General features: G+C 44.7%; 1 pseudogene; it reads right to left on the reverse strand.

Moving 5' to 3' along the window:
• Positions 1–4,226: 4,226 nt before the first annotated feature.
• LOC103708212 lies at positions 4,227–6,277 on the reverse strand (annotated as a pseudogene).
• Positions 6,278–7,407: the final 1,130 nt, after the last annotated feature.

Here is a 7,407-nt window from a genome sequence, read left to right on the forward strand (position 1 = left end):
AATGTAATTGGCCTTAATGGGTAAATGATTTTACAAATCATATTGATAGAAAATGAAGATATGTGGAAACAAATTATTGTTACAAAATATCTTCAAGGTTTACGAAGAAGGGATTTCCCTTTGTTGTCAAGGTTCAAAATTTTGGTTTTGATTTCAGCTGAGCCAAATGAGTTTTTGTTTGACACTTTTTGCAATTTTTAACTCCATCCTGCAGTTTCAGATAAAAAACAGAAAATCCTAAAAATTCCAAATATAAAATCAAAATAATTGAAGAATAGTGAGTCAAGATAAAATTTAGAAATCATTTTATTTTTTGTATCGACTTTTAAACATTTGAGTGTATTATCCGGGCAGTTTCATTTTGAAACAAGCAAAAAGTTCATAATTGTTAAAAATATAATAATAAAATAAAATGTTTCATGTTTAGGAATATAATCAGTCATTTCATTATTTGAAAGCAAACTAACAGATTATTATTCAATATGTTGTTTGGTTTCTGGTTAACCAAATCCGAGACAAAATATTACCTTTCCTCTAAATGCCTACAGTGTCCAACATTATAATTCTTCTATATCTACTTCAAATTCTTAATTTCTAAGATTAATATTGAGAAATTGATTTCCAAAATTTGAAAAAAAGAAATATAAGAAAGATAAAACTAACAAGTTGCCCATATCTAGAATATGTTTGATCCTGCAAGTTGGTTTTGGCTGAGATTGTAAAATTTATAGTGGTTGTAAAAACAGTTTTGGTTAAGAACAAAAAGTTTCAGTAGTATTGCAGGTTTTTTTAAGTTTTGGGTTATAGTTGAAACTTAAATTATCGTTAATATGCTTTTAGTGTTTCATTTAGAAGGGATTATCGGGATCGGAGGTGGAGTTATGGCAGTGGTATGGTTAAGATGGTATAGAATAGCACAACTGAGATGAATCAAGGGGATGTTGATTTACAACTGAGCAAACTGCTATAGTATATACACATTCGTTAAGACAAAGTTGGACCTTACTAAATTGAGATGCTGAATAATTGACTTTGATTTGATCTTGCTAAGAATTGACATCCATGTGAGAAGGAAAATTGTGCTGAAACAATGCCTTTCAGTGATGAACCACTGATGATGGAGCTGAAATTCTGTTCTTGTTTTAATAATTTTGAAATTGAAGAAGATTGTTCACATCATGTGGAGCATAGTCACAACACATTGCCTTTCAATGCAGTAAAAATTTTATAATATTGTATTTATTCAAATGGATGAACGTGCAAAGTTATTACCTCCATCCAGGAACGCTACGGGACTGAACAAATAGAACAATCATTACTGAACTAATGAGGGCTCTGAATCATGCTATTCTCTGGTCTTTGAGATTTAACAACAGCTGCAGAATCTATGCTGGCATGAGCATGAGGTCAGATCAGATCACTGATTCTCTGGTCCCAAACTAAATTCCTAGTTAAACAATTAGCAGGCTGAAAATCTGAAGTCAGACTTGTGTTAACTTCTTGCCATTCCCTAACCCCTGCACACTGGCATTTCCTGCAAACCATTGTACAAGGGCATTCTATCTTTAGATTTTGGATACTGTGGATGCAAGTTTTAGTCTATTGTAGCACTTTGATTTTATCAATGAACATTTCCATTCACTGATAAGATATAAGCTTTTGCTGTCAACTAATATGCTGCTGAAGTAAATAGTATGGATGCACAGCTGGTCTCAGCGAATCCCTAGTCTGTGAATCTTTGGTTGGAAGCTTAGCTATTATGTTCTTTCATAACTCACATTCAGACCTTATTATTGATAAACTTTCTTGGAGAGTTTGAAACGAGATGATGGATCTTTGTCATGTGGGAGGCACTTTTAAGCTCTATGCTAAAGCACTTGCAGCACCATGTTATAATTTGTACAGGAAGGAAGAAATAATTTTGGAAACCCATAGGTGTCTGTTGTTATAATTATCTGCAGGACTTTTTTGTCTTTTTAATTTGTTTCTTTTTTCGAGTCTCTGCTTGGAAGTTGGACCTAGAGATTCACTGATGTTGGGAATTTGCTGGGGATGCAAGACTTGGTATTATACTTATCAGCCATGAAATACTTTGAGTTTTGCGATACTTTGTTTTATTTTTTTTTTCAGCCTTGCTCTGATATCTTCGGTTGTTTATCCACCTTTTTTTACCGTAATAACCACTCTAAAATTGCTATACCTTTTGTTGTTATGAAGGGTAATGCACAGTTATGCATCCAATCATGCACAAAAACAATGCACAGTTATGAAGGGTAATAACCACTCTTTTTTTTTTTTTTTTTTGGTGATACTGATGCATCTACACCTTAGAACAAGCAGATTTGGAATACAATCACTGTGTCAACTCGGTACTCAGTGTTGTGGACTCATCCTCAATCCTCTCTCTCCTACTAGCTTGGAGGTGATAGACTGCATAAGCAAGCCTCTCTCATATAGCTGTAAGCTCTGCCATAAGAATATTGATGTTGGAGAGCCTTCTCTCCCCAACCACCAAAATATCTCCTGCATCATCTTTGATCACAAAAGGACCTCACTCTACCAATGCCTTTGTTTTCCTTGTACCTGCAAATAGTGGCTACAGGGATAGCAGTTCATAGCCCTGTCCGAAGGAGCATGGTGCGGTTAATAGCCTCGCGCACGCGCGCGTTACCTTTGTAAATGAGTAAATTAAGAGGCACAGGTGTCTTTGTTTGGCTTCCAGTTTTACCAGTAAATAGCGGCTCAATCCAAGGACTCCGACAGCATCTTTCCCGCACGAATCCACCGTTGGACCATCAGCTAGCCTCTTTCAGATCTGTGCCAACGGATAAATAATGGAATTTGGAACGCTTTGAGAGCTGGGCGGTGGGTCAACCAACCGTGGCTTCAAGCGATAGAGGGGGAATTCTTCTTTTACCCGGTCCCCACTCCGTGTATTATGAATAGCTACAGCAAGCTTATTCATAATCACAGTAATAATGATTAGGATTTGATGGGAGGCAAAATGGATCATCCTACTCCAGCGTTGAGCCATCCAATTCCGGCCGAGCAGACCTCAGAGCCGAGCAGGCCAGACCTCGATCCCGCTAAGAGCTAGACCGACCTTGGACCCTGCCAAAGGCCAAGCCGACCTCGGCCCAGTCAACCTTGATCCCATCAAAGATCCTGCGGATCCTCAGCACAAAAGGAATGGTTCCTCCCCAAGGCCTTATATAGCCTACCTCAACGGCTCTGATCGGCCTGCTCAGGCGGCTGAGCAACCAGATCATGCCCCATGGTAGACTATCACGTAACGCCTCGAGAGGGAGCGCACACGCAACGCATTGAAGAGCCCTTAACTACTTCTGCTTGAAATGATGTGATGGATTCTTAGAACAAATCTGGAAAAATATCTCCCACATCCTCCGTCTGCGGGATCGATCTCCGTGATTCACGCTACCTCAAGCTAATGGCCAGCTGATCACAAATCGGCCCGAGATTTCAGGTAACGGCCGAAACGCTCACCCTATAAAAAGAGGTAGGAAAAGGCTCTTGGTAAGCTATGAGAAGCAATTCAAAACACTCAAAAACCTCTCCAAAAATTTGGCTAACTTAGCCATTGGAGGGCCTTCGCTGGAATCCCTGATTAAGGCTTTGTGCAGGTACACCGGAGCGCAGGAGGTGGCTCGCTTCCTCTGTCCCAGCTGGCGTCTTCTTGGCTTCCTCCGGCATGGTCACCCTTAGGCCAAATTTCAACAACAACATGATTAATATAGAGGCTTGTTCTTTGAATTATTTTTTTTAAGAAAAAAAAGGAAAGATGAGCAAGTCCTCTAACTTGGAGCGATGATCAGGTAAGCATACTAACATATCATAAATACATGTATTCTATCCATTTGGTCCCAATGTGGGATTGGATGATTCACTATCTTTCATTAAATTGCGCAATGGCTACTTCGAGATCCATGCAAATAGGGGAAGAAAAAAATTGAAATACTTTGAGAGCAGTGTAATATGCAATCTTACAGTTGATGTCGCCAAAAAAACAATCATCAATCATTCTTTCGTGCGAATGATGCTACCCGAAACCTTTGGCCCATGCAATCTTTGTAAACATGGCACCACCACCTCACGTTTCAGTTTCACCTCCTCAATTCAATTCAAACTAAAACTACTATTTCTACCTAAAAAAGAGAAGAGGAGAAAAGAAAAAGCGAAAACGAACTCAAATTATCCAAAGAAGTCATGGCTCCTCCATGCTCCTCCTATGCGTTCAAGAGAGGATTGGTAGGGGGAGCCCTTGAAGATGCGTGCGAGGACACATTACTCCGACTGCTGGAGCTAGAACTACCCATGATCCCCGTCCCAGTGTAAGTAAAATTAGTTAGGTCCACCGGCGGCGCATAGTACATCGGTTTCGGCAGGCTCGGCACCGGAGCCTCCGCCGTCAACACTCGGAGCACCTGCCGCATCGAAGGCCTGAACTTGTGGTCTGGGTGTGCGCACCAGAGCCCCAGCGCCATCAACCTCTCCATATGCCCCTCATCGAAGCCCCCTTCAAGCCTCCCATCAGCAGCCTCCACCGCCCTCCCCCTCCCATGGAGCTCCCACACCCAGTCCACCAGCCTCATCTCCAGCTCCCCAGCCTTGGGATCGATCGCCTTCCTCCCACAAGCAACCTCCAATACCACCACTCCAAAGCTATACACATCAGACTCCCTGCCGGCCTTGCCCGTCGTCACGCACTCGGGCGCCAGATACCCCATCGTCCCCGCCAGCACCGTCGTCTGCGAGCCGAGCTCGTGGTCTACCAGCCTTGCCAGCCCGAAGTCGCCGAGCTTCGCATTGAAGCTTGAATCGAGCATCACATTGCTCGCCTTGATATCTCGGTGCACCACGCACTGCTTCCATTCTTCATGAAGGTAGAGCAATGCCGAGGCCAGGCCGAGCACGATCCTGTGTCGCACCAGCCAGGACAAGGAGGACTTCTTGCCGAAGAGGTAGGCGTCGAGGCTGCCGTTGGGCATGTACTCGTAAACAAGGAGGAATTCTCCCTTGTCGTGGCACCACCCTACCAATCTCACAAGGTTTCGGTACGTGCCGTAGTCGGCCGATGATCGTCACCTCCGAAATGTACTCCTTCCGCCCTTGGCTCGAGCCTCTCGAGAACCTCTTGACGGCCACCATCTCAGACGATGGATTGCCCTTGAGAAGTCCCAGGTAGACGCCTCCAAAACCTCCTCGCCCAAGCTTGCCTTCCTCACTGAACTTTCTTGTAGCTAGGACTAGTTCTTTGTGAGTGAACCGCCTGGGTCCAGTTCCTTTAGCCAATTCACCTTCCATTGATGCATCAAGTACCAAGTCATTCTCCTTTCCTCTCTTCTCACCCGACTTCTTCTTTATGAGCAAGTAAGTAACCAAAGCATGCAGCTATTAGTCCTACTCCCACCACCACGGCCGCCACCAAAGGTAAGTTCTTCCTCTTCTTCTTGGAAGGTGCCTCCTGGTCGTTACCAAAGCTAGAGGAGAAATCCCAAGAAATAATCTGGTGGAGCTCCGTCCGGCCGCCTGTGGAGGCCGAGAACCCAATGATCACCCTCTCCGGGAGGACCTCTCTCAGGTTCAGGCGGTGCGACAGGCTCGGAGTTCCATTATAGCGGTCGTCACCATAGGTGAGGAACACAAAGAGCTCGCCCGACGTCGAGTTGTACCCGATCCACGCCGATCCGGTGCCCTCGTCCTTGATGTCGCTGCCCCACGTCACCGTTACGTTGGAGATGATGGAGTTGACGTCGATGCCGAAGTGGTTGTCGTCGGGATCCCATGGGTTCATGTATGTGTCGAACTCGACGGCGACGAGCTGCGTCGAGCTAGAATTATTGGTCGTTGAGTTGAAGAGGCCAAGCCATGAACCATTGGAGTTTAGCGGGAGCTCATAGCCAACCGATGCGATGAAGAAGGAAAGGCCATCGCCATAGCTGGTCGGGTCGAGAGCATTGATGATGAACTGGAAGTGGGTAGTGAAGTCGGCGATGGCGAGGGTGGCGGGGTCCCAGAGCTGGATCGGGTTGGCGTACACGGCGTGGCCGGAGCTCTGGCTGAGGTTGCCATCGGCGCGGTTGCGGGTGAGCTGGATGACGTTGTCGCCGGAGGGGTAGGCGTCGCCGGAGAAGTTGATGCTGGGGTTGTTGGGGGTGAAGGAGGTGAAGTTGAAGAGGGTGGAAGGGGTGGCAGCGGGAAGGAGGGAAGAGATGAGGGGAAGAAGAAGCCATGGTAGGAGGGGGAGGAGAGGAGTCATTGCTTGGTTGCGGAAAGGGAAGGGGAAGGTTGGTGTAAGTTGGAAGCTCTACTACTAATACCTAAAGCAGTGAACCAGATACCTACTACAGGCCAAGCAGCCAAGAAGAAATGTAAGGAACGAGAATTGTTGAAACTAGCATATTGGAAGATCAATCGGCCATTCCTGACGGTTGGTTACTTGGTTGTGTTTTGATCACGGGAGAATGTTTTTGTGAGGCGGAGGGATTAACGAGGAGCAATGTGAAAACTTCTTTTGGTTTATTCTCTTTGACGGAGCAATCGATTACCTCCGGTATGGGCTTTTTTCCCACATGGAGGCAGGAGAGCAGCATTTCGAAGGAAGCGGTTTGTTTAATTTGCTGGCCGGCCGGCTGCAGGGCTGACGGAGTTTGGTATTTGCTTGGGCGAGATCCAGCTTCAGTTTGACCAGATTTTAACTCAATCTACTTTAAAATTGGGTTGGCTTAGATTGGGTTCAGAGTTCTTATGCAAAGATTCAATGGAGAAAATGGACATTATTAATATCAGCAACAATTTTATTTGGTCCATTGGAGATGGGTGTGATATCCGATCCTGGGTTCTCAAAAATTCCACTTGCCTTGGGTCGTTTGTTTGCCTTGGGGCAGGCTCCCTACATCCCTTTTCCTATCCACTCCGGGCGTTAGCTTCTCTGTACGTCAACGACGCAATGGTGAACCTGAAACTATTGACCAATGCTCGTTGAAATGCCCAAAGGATTCAACGGTGTAGGATTTGGAGAAAATTCTAGAATTTCAATATGTTTGGAGTCGCAGTCAACCTCTACAATTTGTATGAGGCCGCTTGCCTGCCGTAGATGGATTACGGTAGGAACAAAATCGAGGTACGCCATTTTTATGCCAGGCTCCATTTCAGTGCCACTTTATTATTGTGTTAGAGATCATTCGACCACCAAGAATTAGTATATTCTCTGTCCCATATTATTATACCAAATCAATATGGTATGGTATGATATATTCTGTAATGAATGTCCGATTCAATGTGGTCTCTGCTTATTTTCTCTAGATCATATGGAAGGATATATAAGAACTTCAAACGACTTGTATTGGTGCTCGGCAAGTTCAAGCAACTGCCATATACGCCGCGGCT

This window comes from Phoenix dactylifera, chromosome 2 (genome assembly GCF_009389715.1).
Source record: "Phoenix dactylifera cultivar Barhee BC4 chromosome 2, palm_55x_up_171113_PBpolish2nd_filt_p, whole genome shotgun sequence".
Taxonomy (NCBI): domain Eukaryota; kingdom Viridiplantae; phylum Streptophyta; class Magnoliopsida; order Arecales; family Arecaceae; genus Phoenix; species Phoenix dactylifera.